At 47.8% G+C, this 27,752-nt stretch overlaps 1 long non-coding RNA gene across 1 annotated transcript; it reads left to right on the top strand.

The window, feature by feature from the left end:
• Positions 1–1,725: 1,725 nt before the first annotated feature.
• LOC132340662 (uncharacterized) lies at positions 1,726–27,670 on the top strand. Its single transcript, XR_009489979.1, has 3 exons — positions 1,726–1,899; positions 24,908–25,012; positions 26,979–27,670. It is a non-coding gene; the product is annotated as an uncharacterized LOC132340662 (long non-coding RNA).
• The last annotated feature ends 82 nt before the right edge of the window (positions 27,671–27,752 follow it).

Here is a 27,752-nt window from a genome sequence, read left to right as displayed (position 1 = left end):
AGTGCCACCAACCCAGTCATCATTCCAGTGCCACCAACCTGGTGTCCCCAGCTCCATTCCAGTGTCACCAGCCCAATGCCACCAGTTCTGTCCCACTGCCACCACCCGAGTGCCACCAGCCCAATGTCACCAACCCAGTTCCAGCCCAGCGTTCCCAGTCCTGTCCCAGTGCCACCCAGCCCAGTGCTCCCAGTGCCAGCCCATTGCCACTACTCCATTGTCCCCAAAACCAATGTCACCAGCCCAGTGCCACCAGTTCCAGCCCAGTGTCACCAGTCCCATCCCAATGCCACCATCCCAATGTCTCCAGTTCCATTCCAGTGTCCCCATTCCAGTGTCACCAGTTGTGCCCCAGTGTGACCAGTTCCACCCCAGTGCCACTAGCCCAGTGCTCCCAGTCCCTTCCTGACGTCCCCATCCCAGTCTCCCCTCCCAGTGTCCCCAGTCCTGTGCCAGTATCCCTGTCCCAGTGCCACCAGTTCCATCCCAATGCCACCAGCCCAGTGCCACCAGGGTTGCCCCAGTGTCACCACCCCAGTGTCACCAGTTCCATCGCAATGCCACCAGTTCTATCCCACTGTCACCACCCCAGGGTCCCTGGGCCTGTCCCAGTGCCACCACCCCTGTGTCATCATTCCAGTGCCACCAAGCCAGTGCCACCAGTTCTGTCCCACTGTCCCCAGTGTTTGGGGATTTTTTGGGGGTCCTGGTGGAGTCTGGGGGCTCCTGGGGAGTTTGGGGGAGTCCCAGATGAAGTTTGGGGGATTCTTGGGGGTTTTGGGGGGATCCTGGAAGGGTTTTGGGGGTCCCAGGTGGGGCTTGGAGGTCCCAGGTGAGGTTTTAGTGGTCCCAGGTGAGGTTTGGAGGTCCCAGGTGAGGTTTTGGGGGTCCCAGGTGAGGTTTGGAGGTCCCAGGTGAGGTTTGGAGGTCCCAGGTGGGGTTTGGAGGTCCCAGGTGAGGTTTTAGTGGTCCCAGGTGAGGTTTGGAGGTCCCAGGTGAGGTTTTGGGGGTCCCAGGTGAGGTTTGGAGGTCCCAGGTGAGGTTTGGAGGGTCCCAGGTGAGGTTTCCAGGGATTTGGGGCTTCCCAGTTGAGAATTCCCAAAGATTCTGGGTTTCCCAGGTGAGAACACGGGCCGGGGGCTCAGGGAGCTGAGGGGGGAGGGCCAGGGGGTGTCTTGGGGAGGTTCAGTAAATGGGGGGGGCCTGTGGAGTGCCATGGTGGGGGGGGTCTGGTGAGTGTGGGGGTGTCCCATGGATTTGATGCCTCAGGTTTTGCCTTTTCTATTTTTCAGATTCTGTGCTGCCTTACTCTGTGGCTCTGGGCTTCATATTAAGGGATGCTGAGCTCTGTTCACAGAGCAGGGAGACAAAACAATTCCTGCTCTAGCTGGGAACCCAAGGACAAATAATCCAAACCTCAGGCTCAAGAGCATAAACAATGAAGAGAGAAAAACAAGAAGGATGGGACTTCATCAGCTAAAGCTATAATTGGACAATTAACTCCAAGATGCAAATGGAGCAGAACTGATAAAAGTGACCGACCTCGTGACCTCGTCCATTTTGTGGCCATTTTGGTTCATCTTGGGTGTAGCCTGGCTGGGCTCTTGTTCTGCCCAAGGTGGATCTGTGGAGGCCTTTTAACAAATGCCTGCTTTATGGTGTAACTGTGCCTGGCCTCTGCTCCAGGTCAGCCTTCTGAAGCCAACAGTTGGTGGCGAGCACGAAGGGAGCAGAGGCACCTGGGCAAGGGCTGGAGCAGAGGCAGAGGAAGGTGCAGCTGCTGCTTCCCAGCCCGCGGCACTGGCGGGGCCCAGGCGCGGTGCAGAGGGTGTGGGAGGCCAAGAAGCTCGGGAGGAGCGAGAGAGGCGGCAGCGGCTGAAGGGGTGCTGTGTTTCTCAGGTGAGAGCGGTGGGAAGGGGTGTTTTGTGCTCTGGAGCGCAGGGGTGCGGTGCTCGGTGTGCCCCGGTGTCAGGGAGGGCGGGCGCTGTGAGAGCGGGGCTGGATTGCGGTGCTGGGCTTGGCGTGGGGCCAGCAGCGGTGGCGCAGGGGATCGTTCCCGCACCGCCACTCCCGAGCGCCGCGACTGGAATCTTGCTCTTTCTCTCTCTCCTTGGTTCTCTTAATTTATCCTCATAACTGTTAGAAATCGGTGTGCATATTCTGCTGCGAGTGCTGTAGCGATAACATCCCGAGAGACAGGCCCCTGAGATTAGCGCTGAGAAACGGGGGAAACCTCGGGGTGGGGGGGGAGGAGCCTTGTTTTTCAAATGCAAAATTGTTAGACTCAGAAAAGATGTGGCCGCGGTATGAACTAGAGGACAATCAGACGAGGCCCGAGTGTGGTAGTTTGGATAAGAGATTAATATCAAGTTTGATTTCCCGTAGACGCAAGGATAAATGCTCAGGGTGCTCAGGTGAGCGGGAGTATGCGAGGCTCTTTGTGGTGTCAGCATGTCAGCGGAGCTCGGCAGCAAAGGAAAAGGGAGAGCATACCTTAGTCTGAAAAGGAAAAGGGGAGAAAAGGAAAAAAGAGCCAATATTGGACAGCGAAAGTAAAACAAGAGAGGAAGAAGGCTTAGATCGAGTTGCTCCCGTCCTGAGGGTGGGGTCGGTCGGGTCCGGGCCAAGGTGTGTCCCCGCCGCCGCCACCGCCCCCCGCCGCTGCCGCCACGATCGGGGGGCGGGGGAGGCGCAGCTCAGACGGGGTCCCAGCCAGGGCAGGAGGAGAAAGGCGAGCCTGGGCAGGCAGGGATGCCGCCGCCCCCGCCCCAGGAGGAGCAGCCGGGGGCAGAGCCTTGTACCGGGAGAGGGGAGGGGATGGATGGCGGGCACAGCCCACGGCACCGCCCCGGGAGGAGCAGCCGGGGGCAGAGCCTTGTACCGGGAGGGCGGAGAGGGGAGAGGGAACCTCCCATGGGGGCAGGGGTCTCTCCGCTCTCAGGTCTGTCCGTTTCCATAGCAACCCTGAACGCCGGGGAGCCGCTTCGGGGGATGACGTCACCGATGCAGGCGGACGCGCAGCCCGGGTTAAAAGACGCAGCAAATCCTGCGTGGGGCTTCCTAGGATCGGGGGTAGGCAAAATAGATTCTATGGTACAACAGGGTCAGCTGAATCAGAGCGCTCCTGCTCCAGGAGCTCCGAGGAAGATGAAATTGATGAACTCATTGCAGCCTCGAGCAAGCGAAGGAGGGGAAAGATCGTGAGAAAAGCCATCAAAGAGCGCAGCCCCATAGCGAAACATACTAGATAAAAAAAGAGAAAAGAACCGGTTTTACAAGCCCCACTACGACCAGCAGGTGGCAGCCAGGGGCCGATAATGTAAAGGTTCCATATTCCCTTGTGAAAAACCTTCCTGTTAATATGTAAAAGTTTAATAAAGGACAATAGGAGACAGAGACAGTAAAGCAAAGATTACAGCCGGGTGCACCTTGGCACTCAGCCAAGAGCACCCCTGCTAGTTTGGGAAACACCCTTTTTATACCATTTCTATTACATCAGCCTGTTGCATATTCATAGACCCTGATGCATATCCATCATCTAGTTTACATATTCCAGGAACTGCTTAGCATGGCTCCTCCTCAGGTCTGCCTTTTTAGAGCCTGTGTGTTTCTTGGCTGTGGGTTTGGTTCCCTCTCTTGATCACTTCCACTCTGGCCCTTGGTCCACACTTTCTTCAGACCCCAGATGCTGATAGTTGGCAGATCAACAGCAAGGTGCTCATGCCATGTTCACTGGATGTTATCCCGACCAAACAGACAGTTCACTCCTAACTAGATCAGCTACCACTACTACTGTGTCTAAGTTTTTGTTAATAGCAGAAATAAAAGCAAACTTATTTTAAAATTGTACATACAACATTCGTCTTAATATTTGCAAAAAGCCAACAATATAATATGCATTTATAACAATCCCTTCTCTTCCCTTTTTTACAAATCTTTTGGCTTGAACAGTTTTTTTTTTTCTATCCTCCATTATTTGCTCTTTTTTTCATAAATATTTTTTTCTTCTTTAAAGGGGTTTTATTATTTTGTTTCTTTAACTCCATAATCTTTTGTGCAGTCCCAGATGTAGTCAATTTTGGGTCTATAGGCATTGTTACTGAATCATTAAAGCTGAAAATCACAGACAAAGACTCTCTAACTAATTAAAGTTAGAAAGTTGTATGCTTTTTACGCTGGTGGGCAGCATGGGGGGGGAATCGTCCCCAAAATGTGTGACTGCACCACTCAAGGCTTTTTGCCTTCTGTTTATTCCCCAGAATAATACATATGCATAAATCTAGTACTTCTCTGCTTTGTATTAAAATGAGGTTATTAGTCCTTCACACGTGCACAATTCTTCTCTTGAATTGGGTCGGTGGTCTCAAATTGGGTCAGTGGTCCCAGGGATGAAGTCAGGAAGGTCTTCATCAGGTCTCTGTGACCCTATGGCATGATCCAAGGCCCCCTGCTTTGTGATGGATTAACATGGAGTCCAGGCGCTGAGGATTGTTCTACTGGTTTCAATATGTTCCCATAATGGTTCACTTGCTCCACTTCCTTCTACAAATGAGCTCATAACATAACAATTAGCTTTAGCTAAAGCATCTAATAATCATTAATCAATTGTTGGTTTATCTGACTTCAATATGAATTGGTTCTAACCCTCAGCTAAAATCTTAAATTTTTAAAATAATGATTAATTCCCTACTACTTCTTCAAGGTTATTAAATTCTTTTATTAATATATAGATTCTTCTTTATCTAGCCAACTCATGTGGTAGGTGTTTCTTAAAACTGTACCATATGTTCTCAATATTGAAGTTAAAGCTGCTACTTGCTGCAACAGTGTCTAATTCTAAATAAGTACTGTAATAGACAAAATCAAACTTACACTGACTAAGAGAAGTAAAACAATAACTGGATGAGCTAAGGTATTGAGCAAACCGATTGCTGTTGGGGACTACTCAAAAAGCACATCCCACTAATGATGGGATGGGCCTTTTCCAATCCTTTAAATACTTTCCATATAGTCTCTGTGGCATGGTGTATTGTAATCAAAGTTCTTTTTCTTTTATCTTTAGCTTCTTTAAGAATTTTCTTTAATTCATAATGTTTTAACCATTGGGTAACCAAAGCTAAGTTCATCCCTATAGGCACAGGCAATATTTCTTGGACAGTGATGAAATTCACCTTTATACGTTGGTATGATACGACAGGTGTCTGATAGGAAGAAGCACATCCTTTGGTTCTGACAAAGTTACAAATGCACAAGTTAAATTGAGTTTCCTTCACAGTGATCTCATCTACTATTATAGTGGGGCGTGCTGTTCTGAGGCAGATACAACCTTGTCTTGTATGCACAGGCAAGGCTGTCTGGTTAATGGGATGCATTTCAAAGTGATAAATATTTTGCTCTGTATCTAAGTCTAAACTCAGAGCAGTTAGTTAAGCATTTGTCACAGTATTTAGGATTCTTGGTGAGATTATTGAAATCTATCTTGGACAAACACATATTTACATCCCCAAACATTTCTTCTTCCTTACACAGTTGCATTTGTAATTTTTAGCATTTGACCTAGAGACTTAAGGGAGTTAAAATCATTGGCTTTCCCTTGGCACTTCTATACTAGTCACATGATCTGGAAGTGATGCTGTATTAGCTGTGGTTAGAGCAATAATCATAAATGCCACAACTCTTTGAGCTACACCTGCTTGATTATTACAACTACAAGCCTTTCTATTCTTTGGGGGATTGTTACACTGTGCTTATCATTTTACTCACACTCTATCTATTTTCTTGAGAAAGTTTTGATTTCAGTTTGTTGTTGTTAGCCAGTGTAACTTTCTGAAGTCCCTCAGGAGCCTTCTTCACTTGGGAATGATGGATCTAGGTGCTTTGTTCCATAATCTTGATTGCAGTAAAGGTGGAGAGGAGCACTTGGAATGGTCCCTCCCACTGTGGTTCCAGAATCTTCTCTGCAAAAGACTTAACATATACCTAATCCCCAGGCTGTACATTATGTACTGGTTCATAACAGTGCTTTGGTTACCCCCTGTGCTTTGGCAGTTCTAGTAGGGAAAGCTTCTGGCCACCCTGGAAAGGCATCTGTTAACACCAATAGGTATCAATACCCCCCCTCTCCTGGGCAGTTCTGAAAAATCAATTTGCCATTGTTGCCCAGGTTCATATCCTCTCTTAATTTGGTCAAGCTTTGGAATAAAGCTTGAACAAGGGAAAGGATAAACAGTCCAGGGAAAAAATTCAAACTGCTTAGCTAAAATAACGAGCAGAAGCAAAAAGCAAGAGCAAAGCAGGAGCAGGAGCAAGAGCAAAACAAAGAGCAAAAGCAGCACTGTGTACTGCCCCGTCTGCGTGTCCCGCCAGCTGTGGGGGAGTGGCTGATAACAAAACAAAACAAAAAGCTTTCACTCTTCAGAGCCAGTCTGGAAGGCACAGACCACAATATCCAGCATGAACAGCACACATGAATGGGGATACAAGCATCATAATGTCACCCTAGGACATCCCATCCCTTATCCCGATATTATCAAGATACCACAACATATCATGCATTTAATTCATGTAAAAACTTCCATCTGTTCCCCCCAAAATTACAAGCAATACCCATCATGCCCTCATTGCATCCCCACACCGGACCACTGAATCCAGGCCCCAGACTACAGAGCTGCAGGATTCCCCACTTTCACTTTACTCACTCAAAACTCCATCTTTCACTTGTTCAGACCCTCGACACTTACACGTTTCCTTCCCCTCTTTCACTTGCTCAGACGTCCGACACTTACACATTTCCCTCTATCTCATGTCTGTATGGTTTCGTGTACAGACAATAGCAATAACATAGCAAACAGTGATATTTGCATATCACTCTCATCCCACAATCGGATCTCCCTGAGGTACACATCATGTTGTTCCATCTCTCTGCATTATCCACCATGTGCAACATCGTCCCTAAGCAAAAACAACCCCACAGATGGGTTTGTCTGTACTCAAGGCAGAATTGATCCACACGGTCCTCCCTAACAAACATCTGACATGCACCACTGGGACTTTATCTCCATCTATTATATTCAGGGACTCAGACTGGGCAGGACCTGCTTGGTTGGTGGAACCTCGGGTGTTAACTAACCAGGTGGCCTTTGCTAAATGCTGCTCCCAATTTTTTAAAGATCCCCCACCCAAGGCTTTCAGCTGGGTTTTTAGTAGCCCATTGTACCTCTCTACCTTCGCTGCAGCTGGTGCATGGTAGGGGATATGGTAGACCCACTCAATGCCATGTTCCCTAGCCCAGGTGTTGATAAGGCTGTTCTTGAAATGAGTCCCGTTGTCTGACTCAATCCTCTCAGGGGTTCCATGTCTCCACAGGACTTGCTTTTCAAGGCCCAGGATGGTGTTACGGGCAGTAGTGTGAGACACAGGGTAGGTTTCCAGCCATCCCGTGGTGGCTTCTACCATTGTGAGCAAGTAGCACTTGCCTTGGCGTGTCTGGGGCAGTGTGATGTAGTCGATCTGCCAGGCCTCCCCATACTTGTACTTGGTCCACCGCCCACCATACCACAGGGGCTTCACTCCCTTGGCCTGCTTGATGGCAGCACACGTCTCACAGTCATGGATAATCTGAGAAATACTGTCCATGGTTAGATCCACCCCTCGGTCTCGTGCCCACTTATAGGTGGCATCCCTGCCCTGATGGCCTGAGGCATCATGGGCCCACTGAGCTGGGAATAACTCTCCCTTGTGTTCCCAATCTAGCTCTATCTTTGACACCTTTATCTTTCCAGCCTGGTCTACCTGCTCATTGTTTTGGTGCTCCTCATTAGCTCTGCTCTTGGGGACATGGGCATCTACATGGCGGACCTTCACAGGTAGCTTCCCTACCCTAGCAGCGATGTCTTTCCACTCATCAGCAGCACAAATTGGTTTTCCCCTACGCTGCCAATTGGCCTCTTTCCACCTCTCCAGCCATCCCCACAGAGCATTGGCTACCATCCACAAATCAGTGTAAAGGTAGAGCCTTGGCCATTTCTCTCTCTCAGCAATGTCCAGGGCCAGCTGAACAGCTTTGAGTTCAGCAAGTTGGCTCGATCCACTTTCTCCTTCGGTAGCTTGAGCGACCTGTCTTGTGTGGGGCTCCATACGGCTGCTTTCCACTTCCAGTTCATCCCTACGATGCGACAGGAACCGCCCATGAAAAGAGCATAGAGTGTGTCCTCTGGTGGCAGCTGGTTATATGGAGGAGCCTCTTCAGATCGTGTCACTGGTTCTGGTTCTTCATCTGAGACACCAAAATTCTCACCTTTGGGCCAATTTGTAATTACCTCCAAAATCCCAGGGTGATTCAGTTTACCTGTACGGGCGTGCTGTGTGATAAGAGCAATCCACTTGCTCCATGTGTCACTGGTGGCGTGGTGAGTGGAAGGAACCTTGCCTTGGAACATCCACCCCAGTACTGGTAGTTGGGGTGCCAGGAGGAGTTGTGCTTCCGTGCCAATCACCTCTGAGGCAGTTTGGACTCCTTCATAAGCAGCCAAGATTTCCTTCTCGGTTGGAGTATAGTTGGCTTCAGACCCTCTGTAGCTTTGATTCCAAAATCCCAGTGGTCGACCCCGAGTCTCCCCAGGCACCTTCTGCCAAAGGCTCCAGGACAAGCCATGGTTCTTGGCTGCAGAGTAGAGCTTGTTCTTCACATCTGGTCCCGTCCTGACCGGACCAAGGGCTACTGCATGAGCAATTTCCTGCTTTATTGATTGCACTGTGCTAGAGATGACTGCTGGGGATATTTCTCCTCAGAGACACCTTTAGCTCGCAGGCAGTTGCAGCCAGGCACTCAGAATGGACCCATACGAAGTAGGAACTCAGTTTACCTCTAGTGGAAAAAGTTCAGGCAATGGTGAAGAGAAAAAGAGCGGGTTCTGCCATAGGGTTAAATCCAGAGTTTATTCCACGGTGACACAGATCTGAATCTCAGTACATCCCCGACAGACCCCGACCGCATGGTTCCAGCACCTTTTAAACTCACAGGGAGGTGGGAGGGAGAGGATAGGTGAGCCACCAACCAGGTGGGTGGGGGAGGGTTTCAGGGGACAATGACACCTGGACAGGCCAATGACTCCAAGTCTGAAAAGCATCCTTTGAACTTCTGCCAATCACATAATGCTCTAGCTGGAATGTGGAACTTGACAGACAGCCATTAGGAACAGAGCGGGGGGCGGCAAGGAGGAAGCAGAGCTTCACACCACAACATCTGTTTGGTTTAAAAAGAAGAGGACTCAGTTCGTGGTGCAGAAATTTTGCCAAACCATGGTTGGTAAATTGGCTCCTCCTCTGCAGGAGAGTCAGTGTTTCCCATTGAGGCTTCTATGTCATCTATTGCGGCACTAAGGACTTCTAATTGGTAAACTTCAGGAGGGGGAGGTGAGCTTGAAATCAACTTGAGAACCATGCATTTGATTAAACTAAAAACAAGGCTAACAACTACAATAACAATAATTAAAATAAACAGTATTAAGAACAAAGTTTTCAGAATAGATCCCAGCCAGCCCAAGAGTCCCCAGCCTTTTGAACAGTCTACTCAGCCAGTTGTCAGTTTCTCTCTTGATGTCGTTCACCATGGTTTTCATCTTGGTGATCGTGGCATGGACGTTCTCTGCTTTTGATGACAAGTTAAGGCAGCAGAGGCCTTCAAATTCTTCACAGCGATGGTTGTGCAGAAAGAGTAGATAGTCTATGGCTGCCCTATTCTGAATGGTGGCTTGCCTGGTAATTTCCTAGTCCGATAAGAGGTCACTCAGGGCAGTAGAAGTGAGGTTTGCCTGTTTTGCAACCCAGCATTCCAATCGGCCTAATTCTCCCATGCTTTTTGCTGCCGAGATCCACGGCAGGAAGACTGTAATTGCAGTGGCCTTAAGTCTGGACCAGTGAACAATTTCTGAATTACAGTCAGGGTCTAATTGCCTTAGGTCTCTTTTTTGGATAGCCAATGTATGTGTGTTGTTTTTTCTTTGCCAATGTATTAGGTTTGTTCGATTTGGGGTTAACAGGCTCAGCTTACCAAAGGTGCATGGACCTCCGAGCAGACGAGGAGGGAGACCTGCCCATGCTCTGTCTCCACATATTAAAAACACACCTCTTGGGAGTTCACGAGGCTTATAATCACCACTAGATGAGTGCATGACTAGGACTGAATTTTCACACCAGTTTTTGTCTGTGTAGTGTGGGTTGCTAGGATCAGGATTAGTGTTTCATTTAGTTTCATGATATGGTAAGTGGGAATTGAATTTAAAGTGAACGCAAAAGGTTGCATTCATGGAGACTAAGAGATGGAACTCCTGTGGCTCCCTTTTTGGCTCCGGTAACATTCTCGCCCACTCCTGCCAAAACAGTAAGGGATTGTCAGCACGGTAGTGGCCAGGAGAAGGTGCGAGTGAGTTAACTTCATTGAAAGCATTCTACATTTCATTTGGGACCTCTGAGGATTTGAAGGGGACTCCCACCAGGCAAGTTGACAAGGGGTCAGAGGCTGTCGCTGTGGAGAGACAAATGTGATCTTGTCTAAGGGCTTTGGCCAAGGTGGTCCGTACGTTCGCTTTGGGCTGAGGGACTATCCAGGAGATCGCTGGAGAATTGATCGCAAGTAGGACGAGGAGCAGGCTCGGTCTCATGGCGTCTCGAGACTGCACATGAACTGCAGGATCTAAACCGGTAAAAGGAAACTTAAAACAAACATATATTACAAACTATTCCAGATAGGAGGCTTAAATGGAATTTCTTCTAGAGAATGCAAACGACGTTTTCTTCTCCAGGCAGCATTGGCAACCTGGGGCGCTTCAGTAGATTTTTCTGAGACTTTGGGAACATGGGGCTTTACCCATTTGGAAGGAACCCACTTTAAACCAGAGGGAGTGGACACACAGGCATATCCACGACCCCAAGTAACCAATTTGTAAGGTCCCACCATTTTCCAAGTCTCAGGGTCCTTTACTAAAACCGGAGGCTTTTCCTTCATCAACATATGACTGCTCCCCCCAAAATGGCGTAGGATGGGCGGATTTAAGCTGTCAAAGGAACAATTCAGAAAATTGATTGTGAACAGTGCCCTGGACAACCAGATGTGGGGAGGTTCCACTTTCAGCACCTGATGTTGCTGATCTAGGACTCTTTTGAGATCACGGTGAGTCTTTTCTACTATGGTTTGACCCGTAGGGGAGTAGGGGATGCCAGTTTTGTGCCCTACTCCCCATTGCTGCAGGAAGCTCTTGAATCCCTTGGATTTGTAAGCAGGTCCGTTATCAGTTTTCAACTCCTTGGGGATGCCCATGAAAGAAAAAGCCTGTAAGAGGTGCTTAATGGCATCAACAGATGATTCTCCTGTGTGGGCAGAGGCATAGACCGCTCCAGAAAAGGTATCTACACTAACATGGACATATTTTTCCTATCCTAATGACTGTATGTGTGTTACATCAGTTTGCCACAGTTCACAACTGTTCAATACCCTTGGGTTTGCTCCCGTACTCACTGTAGGGAGTGCATGTTGTTGGTAGTTGGGGCATGTGTCTACAATCACTTTGGCCTGTTCTCGAGTGATGTGAAACTAACTAGGCCAGGTGCATTTTGGTGGAAAAGCTGGTGGCTGATTTTTGCCTGTTCAAAAACATTTGGGAGAGTGGCCATCTCTGCAGGCGCAGCAAGGGCATCTGCCCTTCTGTTGCCCTCAGCGATAAACCCTGGCAAGTTGGTGTGTGACCTGACGTGCATCACATAAAATGGTTGCTCTCAGTGGGTGACTAACTTTACAAGTTTTGAGAGTAATTCGAAAAGTGTGATGTTAGACACTTCTTGCAGTATTGCTTGATCTGCCCTGGATACTACTCCTGCCACATATGCAGAATCTGTAATCAGATTGAATGGTTCTGAGAACTTTTCAAAAGCTCTAACAACTGCAGCCAATTCCGCAACTTGAGGCAAACCTTCCACCTCAGCAACGTCTGTCTCCCACTGCTGGGTTTGAGGATCTTTCCAAGTCATAACAGACTTGTGAGACCTCCCGGATGCATCTGTAAAGACAGTCAGAGCCTTTTTTAAAGGTCTCCTACTTTGAACACTTCTCAATTTCAGAGTGAATTGAACATCTTGTTCAAACAACTTGTGGGCAGGCCTCTGGACAGAAATTTGTCCTGAATAGGAGTCTAGAGCAAATTGCAACATTACATTTTCTTGAAACACTTGTTCTAATATTTGCATAGTATTTTGGCCTGATTTAAACTCTATTGGAATGTGAATGCACTCAAAGTCACATCCTGCCAGTTCCCTGATCCGGGTCTTTGCTTTCCGGATCAGTTCTGCTACCAGCTCTTGAGGCTTTGTCATTCTCTTGGACCTTTTGTGACTGAGGAAAACCCACTCTATGATCAAGAGAGGGTCCCTCTGGTCTTGGTCCTCTTTTGGTGTTTCCTTTGCCTTAGGTGTTTGTTTTTCCTCCCACAGGAAAATGATTCCATGGAGGTGTGGCAACTTACCTAAGATGATAAATTTGAATGGCAGGTCAGGCTGACATCGGTTGGCCTGTCTTGTGGACGTTGCAATCCGAACCTTTTCTAGAGCTTTCCGTGCCTCTGGGGTAATGGACCTAGGAGCACCCGGGTCCTCTCCCCCTTTCAATAAATCGAAAAGAGGGTCAAGGTCTTCATTAGTCAGACCTAGCCATGGCCTTACCCAGTTTAAAGACCCAGACAACTTGTGGACATCCTCAAGGGTCTTGATCTTTGGATTGATTTCTAGTTTTTGAGGAACAATGGTTCTATTTCCAATTTTTAGGCCCAAATATTTCCAAGGTGGCATCTTTTGAATTTTCTGTTCTTGGAGCTCGAACCCTGCAACAATCAATGCATCGATCGTTAGGTCAAGCACATGTGTGAGTAGATCATCACTGGGGGCACACACAAGGATATCATCTATATAATGATAGATGATGGCTTTTTCTGCGGCTGCACGCACTGGGGAAAGCAAGGAAGAGACATACTGTTGGCAGATTGCTGGCGAGACTTTCAGTCCTTGAGGAAGAACAGTCCAATGGTACCTTTTCATAGTGGCTTCCATGTTGATGGTAGGGACCAAAAACGCGAAACGCAGCGCGTCGTCAGGGTGTAAGGGGTTTTGGAAAAAACAATCTTTTATAACAATAACAGCTAATTTCCAGTCTTGGGGAAGAATAGTTGGGGATGGCATACCAGGCTGGGGAGAAATCATATCTTCAATGACATTATTAATTTGTCGTAGGTCGTGGAGGAGCCGCCATCTTTTTTTGTCAGCTTTCTGAATGACAAACACAGGAGAGTTCCACGGGGACATGGTCTCCACAATGTGACCTTTTTTTAATTGCTCCTCCACTAGCTCCTCGAGCGCCTTTATTTTTTGTTTACTGAGCGGCCATTGTTTGTTTCACCTCAACTGGTTTGTCTGTTTTCCACGTCAGTTTATGGGTGGGGCGCTGTTCAACGACCGCTGTACAAAAATCTTGTGGAGAGTCTGGAATATCAATTGTGACACCCCACTGGGCCATTAAGTCTCTCCCTAATAATGGTTCCGAATAATCTAATACAAATGGACGGATATTTGCCAATTGTCCGTTTGGCCCCTCAATTTGGATGGTGCTCTTGGATCGTCTCGCCAATTGCAGACCTCCTACACCTTGAACGTGACCGGCAACGTCTTGCAAAGGCCAATGTGCTGGCCAGTCTTGTACTGGGATCACTGTGCAGTCTGCACCCGTGTCTACAAGCATTTCAATACGTTTAGACTCATAACCCCCACTGACATTACACCAGATTTTGGGTTTATCTTTCCCAATAACTTGGACCCGGGTGACTGTGGGCCCTTGTTTCTCGGCGACTTCAGGTAAACACGGCACTGGGATAGCTTGAGCAACGATTTGCCCTTTGGGAAGAAACAGGGGTGGATGAAAACAGTGCAGCCCGAGAACTAATTGCTCAGGATTTGATGATGTCATTCCTGGAGCAATTTCAATCTCTTGTGGTGTGTGTTTGGTGTCCCCAATGACGATGCACTTACAGCGAATTCGGTGCCAGGTACCCTCATGTTCTAGATTGACAGAGACAAAATGCCAGTTTGTATCTTTCAGGTGGAGTGATTCTGTCAGCTGCAACCTGTAAGACTCATTGACAGAAGATGTGGTTAACACGGGTTCACTTAAGTCATGACAACGGTTATTTGGATTAGTAGACAATGGATTAACAGATGTGGTCTTTGAAGCATCTGCTTCACCTACAGAAATAGTAACATCACCGCGCCCTTGGTCTATTTTGTTTACTTCATTCTCTTGGCCTGCTCTTTTTGTGTCTGTGCACCTGGCAGGCCGGCGCTCCCTTGTCAGTTTTTTTGTTACTGTTGACTCTCTGGGAGTGTTTGTAGTTCTCTTCCCCTGCTATTTCTAAATTCATCAAATTGCTTTTTCAGGGGGCACTGGCTACTCCAGTGTCCAAGGTTGTTGCAAAGCAGGCATGGCTTTGTGGGGTCAACCATTGCTGGTCTTCGCTGCTGCCCAGGTTGCTGCTGTTCTGAGGGAATGGGCGCAGGGCTGGCAACGGCGACACGCTGAGGGAGTCTTGATCTGGTGTCTTCAGCAACACTCATCAGAGGCACTTTCCTGTTACAAACTAGAAGCATATCTTTTAGTGTAGGAGGGGGTTCTAGGGGAAGACTCAAAATTGCTGCTTGACACTGTTCATTTGCATTTGTAAATGCCATTTCCTCTAAAACTTCTTCTCTTGCATTTTCTTTTTTGACTTGTATTTCCATAGCCCTAGTTAACCTTTCTACAAATTTCAAAAAAGGTTCTGATGGTAGCTGCTTGATCTTACTATAAGGCTCAAGAGGCCCCTCAGATTGGAGGGAAAAGAATGCTTTTTCAGCTGCATCTTTCACTTTCTCAAGTGTTTCTACAGGAATTACAGTAGCTTGGATTGAGGGTGAAGACCATTGGCCCTCACCGGAGAGATGCTCAATGGTAATTGGCAAGCCATTGGTATCTTTCGCTGTGTTTGGATCAGCCTGCAAGCTCGGGAGGGCTTCTTTTAGCAGTTGCTTCCATGCTAATTCCCATAATTTGAATTCTGTAGAGGTCATGAGGCATGAAAAAAGCTGTTTTAAATCATGTGGGACTACTACGGTCCTACTCAGTTCAGAATTTAAAAGGCCACGGAAATATGGACTGTGTGGGCCATACTCTTTATGAGATTTACAGATTTCTTTAATCAATTGTCGTCCAAAAGAGCTCCAACTAGCAGTTGGGGCTGCTCCCCCTTGTGCTGCAGGCTGATATGTAACAGGAGCGAATGACAAAGTGGGACCTTGAATTGGGTCTGCAGTTTTTTGCCCTGTATCACTTGAATTGGAAGCATTGGAAACACTGATACAGCTGTAGGGAGAAGCAGTGGGCGTGCCCCCACCGTGGGAACCCAGGGAGGGGGTGGGGAAACAATGGGCACAGGGGGCGGGGACAGCATGGGAACAGGGGGCGGGGACGCTTGGTGATGTCACATCGGCAGACGCCCCCTGGGAGGAGTAGAGGGGCGGAGCTGAGGGTACAGCAGGAAAGGGGGAGGGAAGGGAGGTTTCACAAGGAGCAGGAGGAGAGGGGGATTGGGGAGGAATTTTGGGATACTTAGAAGGATCTTGGGAAGAAGACGGCAAGGTATGGGAAGATGCCACGTGGCATCCTCCATCTTGTGGACACCCTAGGGCATGAGAGCCACTTAGGGGATCACTGCTCTCTGAAAAACTAACACGTGCTCTGGGTTTCAGAGCAGGAGACGCAGGGTTTTGAGAGAGATTCCAAGCAGTCTGGCTAGGACTACGTGGAGAGGGAGACTCACGCATTTTAAAATACTCAGGAAGTTTAGTTTTCTGAGCATTTGTAGAATGTGCACGCTTTAAAATACTAAGTTTAGGGGTAAGAGGTTTAGAAGTGGGAGGGGTAGAGACAGGGAGAGCAGAGGTACATTGCTTGTATTTTGGCTTTTTCTTCAATTCCTTTTGCTTGAGCAAGGCTGTTCGAACTTGTAAACTCCAGAACACAAATTTAGCTGAAGAAATATCTCCAGACTGTCCCAAGGTTATCAATTAATTTCCTACTTTATCCCAAAAATTAATATCATGGACTTCTTCAGGAGAAATTTGTGGGAAGTGTAGAAAAAGCCACTTTATAAACGGTTTCAATTTACCTTTAGAGAACTTAACGTTACCACTGACTAAAATCCCAACAATATGATAATACACTCATTTTTGTGCTGCGCTTAAATTTGAGCCCATTTTAGATGTAAAAAAGGTGCAATACACAAAATCCCGCCGACCGAAAACAAAGACAAATCAACTACTGATTTCTAAAAAAACCTACAGATCAGAAGTGATAACGAGCAGACGTTAGCTTTTCACAATGCAGCTGAGTACACTACTTTCAAAGTCGCCCCGGCAGCAGCTCTGAATTGGGAACTACTCTGTCCCTGCAGAGGATAGACAAAGCCTCCCCCGCCGGCTCCACGTGGCCAAGCCGAAACTGGGGCCGCCCCGCACCGCATGTAGAGAGCCGAGAAAGCACTCCCCGCGCACCTCGTGTAGAGAGCTATCCCCCTGCACCGAGAGAGAGCAGTCTGCCGCTGCGCCATGTGTAGAGAGCCGAGTAAGCACTCCCCGCGCACCGCGTGTAGAGAGCCACCCCCCCCCCACTGAGAGAGAGCAGCCCTTCCGCGCGCCGGTGTAGAGAGCCGAGCACGCAGCAGTGCCGAGCAGGGGGGAAGGACAGGGAGAGCTCTCCCGCTCTTCCACTGGCGCCGCGAATTATAAAAGTGGCAAGAACACGCCGCTGTGAGCTATGTCTCACAAGATATCGTTCCCGCTTAAAACACACAGTACTCACGGCAGAAACTGCTTAAAAGGGAACAGTTTCACGGCAGAGACTGTTTAAGACGAACTGACCCACGGCAGGGACTGGCTTTTTTTTTTTTTTTTAGGTTCTACTCTCGCTAAAGAGCAGAAATACTCACCAAAATCGAAGTAGTTGCTGGGCTGGCAAGGGAAAGGCAGGATGTCTCTTCACCGGAACAGGACCCCCGCGGGCAGAAGAGGGCTCCCCTATTCTCCCCTGGAAAATTGCTCACCAGAAAGGAGCTTGAATTTTTCTAGGAGTACTGAACAGTCCGTGGGACTTCTTCTGGGTTTAATCCTCAAGTCTCTACTGAGAGCAATGCAGTCAAAGCTCTTCCAGTGGGTGCTCGGCTGCCTTGAAGCTTTTCCGAGGTTCCGAGATTACTTCTTGGGGCTGCAAATTCGATGTGCCTCACGTTGGGCGCCAATTATTGATTGCACTGTGCTAGAGATGACTGCTGGGGATATTTCTCCTCAGAGACACCTTTAGCTCGCAGGCAGTTGCAGCCAGGCACTCAGAATGGACCCATACGAAGTAGGAACTCAGTTTACCTCTAGTGAAAAAAGTTCAGGCGATGGTGAAGAGAAAAGGAGCGGGTTCTGCCGGAGAGTTAAATCCAGAATTTATTCCAAGGTGACACAGATCTGAATCTCAGTACATCCCCGACAGACCCCGACCGCATGGTTCCAGCACCTTTTAAACTCACAGGGAGGTGGGAGGGAGAGGATAGGTGAGCCACCAACCAGGTGGGAGGGGGAGGGTTTCAGGGGACAATGACACTTGGACAGGCCAATGACTCCAAGTCTGAAAAGCATCTTTTGAACTTCTGCCAATCACACAATGCTCTAGCTGGAATGTGGAACTTGATAGACAGCCATTAGGAACAGGGCGGGGGGGGGGGGGCAAGGAGGAAGCAGAGCTTCACACCACAACACTGCTTGATCTGGGCAAAAGTTTGTTGTTGCTCAGGGCCCCAGTGGAAATTGTTCTTCTTGCAGGTGACCAGGTAGAGAGGGCTCATGATCTGACTGTGCTCAGGAATTTGCATTCTCCAGAAGCCTATGGCACCTAGGAAGGCTTGTGTCTCTTTCTTTTTGATGTGTGGAGACATAGCTGTGATCTTGTTGATGACACTGGTAGGAATCTGATGCTGTCCATCTTGCCACTTCACTCCTAGGAACTGAATCTCACAAGCAGGTCCCTTTACTTTGCTCTTTTTGATGGAGAAACCAGCTCCCAGGAGGAATTGGATGAAATTCTCTCCTTTCTCAAACACTTCCTCAACTGTGTTCCCCCACACAATGATGTCATCAATATACTGGAGGTGTTCTGGAGCCTCACCCTTTTCCAGTGCAGTCTGGATCAGTCCATGGCAGATGGTGGGGCTGTGCTTCCACCCCTGGGGCAATCAGTTCCAGGTATACTGCACGCCCCTCCAGGTGAAAGCAAACTGAGGCCTGCATTCTGCTGCCAGAGGAATGGAGAAAAATGCATTGGCAATGTCAACAGTGGCGTACCACTTTGCTGCCTTGGACTGCAGCTCGTACTGGAGCTCTAATATGTCTGGCACGGCAGCGCTCAGTGGTGGAGTCACTTCATTCAATGCACGGTAGTCCACAATCAATCTCTATTCTCCTTCAGATTTATGCACAGGCCAAATGGGCTGTTAAAGGGTGAGTGGGTCTTGCTGACCACCCCTTGGCTCTCCAGCTCTTGGATCATCTTATGGATGGGGATCACAGCATCTCAAGTTGTTCTGTACTGTCAACAATGCACTGTGGAAGTGGCAATTGGCACCTGTTGCTCTTCTCCCTTCAGAAGTCCTACTGCAGATGGATTCTCAGACAGTCCAGGAAAAGTGTTCAATTGCTGGATGCCCTCTGTCACTACAGCTGCTATCCCAAATACTCATCTGAGTCCTTTTGGGTCTTTAAAATACCTGCTTCGGAGGTTATCTATGCCCAAAATACATGGGGCCTCGGGGCCAGTCACAATAGGGTGTTTCTTCCACTCATTTCCCATCAGGCTCACATCCGCTTCCACCAAAGTGAAATCCTGGGATCCCCCTGTCATACCGGCAATAGAAACAGACTCTGTCCTCACATGTCTCGATGGGATTAATGTACATTGTGCACCAGTATCAACTAAAGCTTTATACTCCTGTGGTTCCGATGAGCCAGGCCAACGAATCCACACAGTCCAGAAAACACGATTTTCCCTAGCCTCTACCTGGCCAGAGGCAGGGCCCCTCTAAGCCTGGTCATCCTTCTTTCCTTGGGAATATGTCTTGGATGTTCCTTCAAGGGGATTGGATACGTCATCATCATCATCATCATATCTGGCAGTTCAGCTACGGGCAACTGGAGCTGCTTCCCTTTTGGTGGAACTCCCTCTCTGAGCCCTGTCTTCCTTCAATTCACGCACCCTGATCTTCATGCTTCTGATCTTGCACCTGCTGCTTTGACTCCTGATTTTATGTCAGGAGGCATTGAGGGTCCTTCTCCTGCATCATCATCATCTGCATCTGTCGTGCCAGAGCAGCAATAGAATTTCCCATCCCATCTCCTCATGTTCTCTCCACTATCACGCGGGAAGAACCACAGCTCAGCTCGTGGGGTGTACCTTCTCTCTCCATCTGGGGAACGTCTGTGTTGGGCACTAGGACCTCTGATCTGTACTGCTGAGATTTGGAGAAGGTCTTCCTTAATCTCCTCTCTGAGCTTCTTGTGATTCTCCTCTATCTTATCCTCTAACTTCTGCAGACGTGTTTCCACTGCTGCAATTCTGGCATGTGTTGGGCCATGCACAGCGTCTGCGTATGCTCGGAGCTTCTTTGCCATATCCAGCACAGTCTCATCCCTCTCATCCCGCTTCATTATGGCTAAGGCAGAAGCATATTCATGTGGCCCGAGTCATACAAGTTTCTGCCACATCACAGACGTGCATGGTACCAAGTCTGGGTTCCTAGTTGTTACGTCATCTGAGAAGACAATCTCTGCCACTGCTATTTCTCTCAAGCGTTGGATCCCTTGCTCTATGGTCTTCCACTGGGTCTGCTGCATATAGAGATCATCTGCACACAGGTATCTTTGTGCAACACTGTCCAAGACCTGTGCCCAGAGTCTGTGAGGATTAACCCCCCTCATCATTCCTTGGTCGATGACAGGATCATGTGACAGGGATCCCAAATGCGTGGCTTCAGTGCCATCCAGAATTGTGGCCTCACCTGCAGCATCCCAGAGACGGACTAACCAACTAATTATGGATTCATCAGGTCGCTGGGTGTAATCCTTCCCTAGGCCATGAAGGTCCTTCAGGGAAAAGGACTCCATATTGGCTTCTGATCTTGCACCTGCTTCTTTGACTCATTTTATGTCAGGAGGCCTTGAGGGTCCTTCTCCTGCATCATCATCATCCACTGGCCGATTGGTCTTGTCTGTGCATTTCCCACTTCTGGTGCTAGTAGCAACAGCCATTGGTTTAGCTGCTGGCTTGGGCTCACTATCTAGCTTGGCTGCTGGCTTTGAGCCTGGGCTGTTGGCTGCAGCCTGAGTGACCGGGATAGCTGCTGATTTATCTCCCTGCCCCCCTGCCTCTGTCTGCTGCCCGACAGTATCTAGCAACGCGCGATAAGCATATGCCAAGGCCCAGCTCACTGCAATGATCTTTTTCTCCTTAGGGTCATCCTGGTACTTCTCTTTCAGGTATTTCCCCACCTCAGCTGGTTTCTGAATTTGTTCATGGGGAAAATCCCAGACTATAGGGTCAGAGAATTCCTTCAGGATTTGGCCCATATCCTCCCATATCCCACACCACTTAGGATTTTCCACACCTGTGTCTACTCCTGAGTCAGGGGTCTCATCAGCCCATCTAGAAATCTCAGCCCTCATTCTAGAGAAGCAGCAGACTGTGTAGAGGAAGCTTACCAGATTGAATACCAGAAAGATTCTTTAACATTCAGGGGAAACTGAACATTCTCCAATAGCGATGTAACAGAATCAGAGGAGAAGAAGGAAAGCAAAGGCTGAAAAGCCTCACCCCCTGCTCCTCCTCTAACAAACTGGATGCATAACCATAGCCACGAACCATTCAGAAGCAAAAAAGTGAAAGCAAAGCCAAAGCAGAGCAGAAGCAAGAGCAAAGCAAAAAGCCAAGCAAAAAGCAAAAGCAGCACAATGAACTGCCCCGTCTCTGTGTCCCGCCAGCCATGGGGGAGCATCTGATAGCAAAACCAAAACAAAACTTGGCTCTTCAGAGCCAGTCTTGAAGGTACAGAACATAATATCCAGCATAAACAGAACAAACGAATGGGGATACAAGCATCACAACATCATCCTAGGACAACTGCTTAGGAAAATTAATTCAGCATCACTTTCTAACGTAACACATATAACGCTCATTTTCATATTTGCGAAAAGCCAATCATAAAATATGCATTTTTCACAATTTCTGAGCTTGTTGGCAACAGAGCCCACTGTCTCTCGGTTGGTACCAGCATCAATCGTTGCAATGAAGGTGGTGTATTGAGATGGCCCCAGATTTGCCAGACTCCACAACATTTGCCCTGTGCACCTGTGTAAGAGCCTGATTGAGGGATGTGGGACTCCAGGTGGCTCTCCAAAATGCAGTTTATTGTATCCAAAATGTTACAGCAGCCCAGTGTCTTCGGTGACAGAGCCTGTGCCTACAGCTGTCAGCTCCAGCTGCAGGCAGGCCTGGAGACCCTTTAATTTTGGTGACAATGCATTATAAACTTTTCTTTGCTGAGCATCTTATCTAATCCTTAACTATTATCTATAGCCTATTATAACTACTATAATTACCATATTCATATTACTGTTCTCCAATCACCAAAATTAGTACATTACAGTTCAAGCTGGAAGATGTTTTTCAGTTTTCTTGCAGTGGAAAATTCTGAGACCTCTTTTCTATTTGCACCATCGGCAGGCTTGTTTGCCTGTGCTATCTTTGGGCTTGGTAAAAACATCTTCTTGTTTGAGGTGGGTTTATCCTTTGCTCTAAGCCATGAAAACCCCTTCTAACTAGCACACCCTTTGCTTCCTTGGTTATCCAGTAAGACTGGCTCAGTAATTCTTTTCTTCTACATCAAAACTTGCTTCCATCTCTATTCCTTCTTCAGATTCTACATTCAAAAATCTTTCTGCCAAGCACACACACCTGTGAGACTTTCTTGTCAAACTTTCATCCTTCCCAACAAGACACTTTCCAAACCATACTCCAAAGCAGCAAAACACAGGAGGAGCAAATCAGATAATTGTTGTTTTCATTTTTCTCTGAGGCTTCTCAGCTTCCCAGGAGAAGAAATCCCGGCGAAGGGATTTTTCAGAAAATGTGACAGTGACAATATCTAAGGGGGATGAGATAGTTGTCAATTTGGCTACCTCCTGGAAATTGTTGTATGAGGCATTGAAGGAATGGGAAGCAGAACAAGATAGAGGGGAGGAACTGGAGGAAGGGGAATTAGAGCGAGAAACTGAAGTAGAGGAACAGGAGTACTGGAATAAGAGCAGTATTGCAGATGGGATGTGTTGGAAGCCAGGACATCCTCTGGGTGCCCTGGAGGGCTCGGATCCCCGGCAGGAGGGATTCGGGGCTGGAGGGTCTTGGCAGGAAGCCAAAGACACTTGGGTTTTTGATTTTAACCCATGGAGCAAATTGCCAACCTTGTATGAAGAGTTACAAGTCATGAAAGTTTAAGTAAAGTGATAATGAATTAATCACAGGGTGAAAAGTGGAATTCTGGGGATTTTTAGCATCAGGGTCTAGGAGGCAAGATGGAGGGATTTGAGTGTTGTCTTGTGCTTCTTCCTTCTTCTTCTTCTTCCTAGCCTCCGTCTTCTGTGTGATGGTGGCACTTTTGGATTGGTTTAGGGTAGAAGCAGACAGTCTAGCATACATGATAGGTGTTGGAAAATAATGGTAAATAAAGCACACGTAGTTCTTAGTATAAAACGTTGACACCAGCCCAAGGGTGGGCAGTGTGCCTTGGACAGACCTGCTGGACAGACCTCTGCGGGTCAGGAAAAGAATGGTTTAGGTAAGAGAAAATAAACAACCTTGAAAACCAGAGCTGAGCAATTCCAACTCTTTCTTCGACCATTAGGCTGGGAAAAAAGAGACTTTCTAACAATCTTGGGGCCATCCTGACTGCAGGAAACCTGAGAGGGATGTGCCTGGGCTTGTCTGGCCCTTGCTACTGAACCAAATAGCAGCAACTGTGCTGTTTCAACCTAGAGACACTTTTGGCTGGCTGGATGTATGGTGTTTCACCCGAGACACTTTTGGCCATAGCAGCAACTGTGCTGTTTCAACCTAGAGACACTTTTGGCTGGCTGGATGTATGGTGTTTCACCCGAGACACTTTTGGCCATGGGTGTGTGGTGTTTCACCCCAAGACACTTTTGGCTGGCTGGGTGTGTGGTGTTTCAGCCCAGAGACACTTTTGGCCATGGCTGTGTGGTGTTTCACCCCAGAGACACTTTTGGCTGGCTGGATGCTGCAGCTGGGCACGTGGAGACAAGTCCAGGCGTGCAGGAGCTCTGGTGGTGCTGGGATGGAGTTTCCCCCTGTGGAGGGGCCGCTCCTCAGGTTTCCCTCTGTGGAGAAGCTTTAAGGCAATGGTGAAGGAAAGGAGTCGGTTCTGATGGAGGGTTTGGATCCAGAGCTTTATTCTGGCCCACAGGCCTCTGAACCCAGCAACAGCTCCAACAGAACTCCCAAACCGCGTGGTCGTTTGCCCTTTTATCCTTTTGCTAGGATTTTTTTCTCCAGAGAAGCTGAGAAGCCTCAGAGGAAAAGAAAAAAATATTATCTGCTGCTGTCGAATGCAACAGGTGCATCTTTGATTGGTCTTGTGGTTGTTTCTAATTAATGGCCAATCACAGTCTGGCTCGGACTCTGGTCAGTCACTAGATTTTATTATCATTACATTTCTTTTCTATTCCTTCCTAGCCTTCTGATGGAATCCTTTCTTCTTTTAGTATAGTTTTAGTATATCATTTTCTTTCAATACAATATCTATCATATAAATCAGCCTTCTGAAACATGGAGGCAAGATTCTCATCTCTTCCCTCATCCGGGGACTCCTGCGAAATCCACCACAGTGCATGGACCTCCGAGCAGATGGGGGAAGAGATGCTCTGACTCCACATATTAAAAACACACCTTTTGGGAGCTCACGGGGCTTATAGTCACCACCTGATGAGTGCATGACCGGGACTGAATTTTTGCACCAGTTTTTGTCTGTGTAGTGTGGGTTGCTAGGGTGAGGATAGGTGTTCAGTTCAACCTCATAACGTGGTAACTGGGGATTAAATTTAACGTGAATGCAAAAAGATGCATTCATGGAGCCCAAGAGATGGAATTTTTGTGGCTCCCTTTTTTGCACTGGTAACTGTCTTGCCCACTGCTGCCATAACAGTAAAGGATTGTCAGCAGGGTAGCAACCAGGAGGAGGTGCGAGTGAGTTAACTTCATTTAAGGCATGCCGCATTTCGTTTGGGAACTCTGCGGATTTAAAAGGAATTCCTGTTATAGAAGCCTCCTCAAGCCAGGTCTAATAAGCTCTCGGAGACATATACCTCACCCAAGATACCTCAGCTACCTTTGGAGGCATAAAAATCAGCAGGATGGCTTCTGTTGCAGTGTTGGAAATAAAAAGGTTTAATAAAAGGCAAAATAACAAACAGAAAAACCGAGCCAGGTGCAAGCAGTCATGCTCCTGGTAAAACACCTCACAAAAGCGATTCGTTTCTTTTGTTCTTCTTCTCTTTTCTGCTAAATTGCACAGGTGGGACTTTTTGGCTTCTGTCCAGTTGGCTATCCTTAAGTCTGAGGTGAAGTCTCCTGGGTCCTATGAGGTGGCTTTTAGTCTAATTAATGAGAGAAGCTTCTGGGCTTCTTTCCTTTTTAAAGGGACAAAGGATAATTTTGCCACTCTGTCAACAGGGGACACATTCCCACACCCACCATCAACAGGGAAGCCCCAATGAAAAGGTGCCATTGGAAAGTTCTTCCTCAGGGACTGAAGATCTCACCATTGATCTGCCAGTGGTATGTCTCTTCCCTGCTGTCCCCAGTGCGTGCAGCCGCAGAAAAAGCCATCATCTATCATTATATAGATGATATCCTTGTGTGTGCCCCCAATAATGATTTACTCACCCACGCGCTTGACCTAACGATCGATGCATTGATTGTTGCAGGGTTCGAGCTCCAAGAACAGAAAATTCAAAAGATGCCACCTTGGAAGTATTTAGGCTTAGAAATTGGAAAAAGGACCATTGTTCCTCAAAAATTACAAATCAATCCAAAGATCAAGACCCTTGTGGATGTCCACAAGTTGTCTGGGTCTTTAAACTGGGTAAGGCCATGGCTAGGTCTGACTAATGAAGACCTTGCCCCTCTTTTCAATTTATTGAAAGGGGGAGAGGACCCAAGTTCTCCTAGGGCCATTACTCCAGAGGCACAGAAAGCTCTAGAAAAAGTTCAGACAGCAATGTCCACAAGACAGGCCAACCGATGTCAGCCTGACCTGCCATTCAAATTTATCATCTTAGGTAAGTTGCCACACCTCCATGGAATCATTTTCCTGTGGGAGGACAAACAAACACCTAAGGCAAAGGAAACACCAAAAGAGGACCAAGACCAGAGGGACCCTCTCTTGATCATAGAGTGGGTTTTCCTCAGTCACCAAAGGTCCAAGAGAATGACAATGCCCCAAGAGCTGGTAGCAGAACTGATCCAGAAAGCTAGGACCTGGACCAAGGAGCTGGCAGGATGTGACTTCAAGTGCATTTACATTCCAATAGAGTTAAAATCAGGCCAAAATACTAAGAAAATATTGGAACAATTTCTTTGGGGAAATGAAGCATTGCAGTTTGCTTTGGATTCCCACTCAGGACAAATTTCCGTCCATCGGCCTGCCCACAAAATTTTTGAACAAGATGTTCAATTTACTCTGAAATTGAGAAGTGTTCAAAGTAGGAGACCTTTAAAAAAGGCTCTGACCATCTTTAGAGACGCGTCTGGGAGATCCCACAAGTCTGTTATGCCTTGAAAGGATCCTCAAACCCAGAAGTGGGAGACAGACATTGCTGAGGTGGAAAGTTCACCTCAGATTGCTGAGTTGGCTGCGGTTATTAGGGCCTTTGAAAGGTTCTCAGAACCATTCAATCTGATTACAGATTCTGCATATGTGGCAGGAGTAGTATCCAGGGCAGATCAAGCAATACTGCAAGAAGTGTCTAACATTGCACTTTTCAAATTGCTCTCAAAACTTGTAAAGTTAGTCACCCACCGAGAGCAACCATTTTATGTGATGCACGTCAGGTCACACACCAACTTGCCAGGGTTTATCGCTGAGGGCAACAGAAGGGCAGATGCCCTTGCTGTGCCTGCAGAGATGGCCACTCTCCCAAATGTTTTTGAACAGGCAAAAATCAGCCACCAGCTTTTCCACCAAAATGCACCTGGCCTAGTTAGTCAGTTTCACATCACTCGAGAACAGGCCAAAGTGATTGTGGACACATGCCCCAACTACCAACAACATGCACTCCCTACAGTGAGTACGGGAGCAAACCCAAGGGGATTGAACAGTTGTGAACTGTGGCAAACTGATGTAACACACATACAGTCATTAGGATGGGAAAAATATGTCCATGTTAGTGTAGATATCTTTTCTGGAGCAGTCTATGCCTCTGCCCACACAGGAGAATCATCTGTCGATGCCATTAAGCACCTCTTACAGGCTTTTTCTTTCATGGGCATCCCCAAGGAGTTGAAAACTGATAATGGACCTGTTTACAAATCCAAGGGATTCAAGAGCTTCCTGCAGCAATGGGGAGTAGGGCACAAAACTGGCATCCCCTACTCCCCTACAGGTCAAACCATAGTAGAAAGGACTCACCATGATATCAAGAGTCCTAGATCAGCAACATCAGGTGCTGAAAGTGGAACCTCCCCACATCTGGTTGTCCAGGGCACTGCTCACAATCAATTTTCTTAACTGTTCTTTTGACAGCCTGAATCCGCCCATCCTACGCCGCTTTGGGGGGAGCAGTCGGATGTCAGTGAAAGAAAAGCCTCCAGTCTTAGTAAAGGACCCTGAGACTTGGAAGACAGTGGGACCTTACAAATTGGTTACATGGGGACGTGGATATGCCTGTGTGTCCACCCCCTCAGGTTTAAAGTAGGTTCTTTCCAAATGGGTAAGGCCCCACGTCCCCAAGGTCTCAGGGAAGTCTACAGCGCCCCAGGTTGCTAATGCTGCCTGGAGAAGGAAACGCCGCACGCGTTCTCTGGAGGAAATTCCATTTAAGCCTCCTATCTGGAATAGTTTGTAATATATTTCTGTCTTAAGTTCCCTGTATCAGTTTAGATCCTGCTGTTCGTGGGCAGTCTCGAGACACCATGAGACCGATTCTGCTCCTTGCCCTACTCATGATCATTCCACCAGCGATCTCCTGGAGAGTCCCTCAGCCCAAAGCAAACACACAGACTATCTGCTCCTTCTGCACAACCATCGCTGTGAAGAATCTGAAGGTCTCTGCTGCCTCAACTTGTCATCAAAGGCAGAGAACGTCCAAGAGAAACGGACAACTGGCTGAGTGGACTGTTCAAAGGCTGGGGACTCTCGGGCTGGTTGGGATCTATTCTGAAAACTGTTTTTAGTACTGTTCATTTTAGTTATTGTTATTGTAGTTGTTAGCATTGTTTTTGGGCTGATTTCTGTGTCCATGCCGGCTGAGGATCCATGTGCTTGGGTAGAAGGCAAGAACCTTTTTTTGGTGGAGTT

This window comes from Haemorhous mexicanus, chromosome 32 (genome assembly GCF_027477595.1).
Source record: "Haemorhous mexicanus isolate bHaeMex1 chromosome 32, bHaeMex1.pri, whole genome shotgun sequence".
In the NCBI taxonomy this organism is placed as follows: Eukaryota; Metazoa; Chordata; class Aves; order Passeriformes; family Fringillidae; genus Haemorhous; species Haemorhous mexicanus.
The sequence above is the reverse complement of the archived record's forward strand: the minus strand, read 5'-3'. Positions and strand labels throughout refer to the sequence as shown.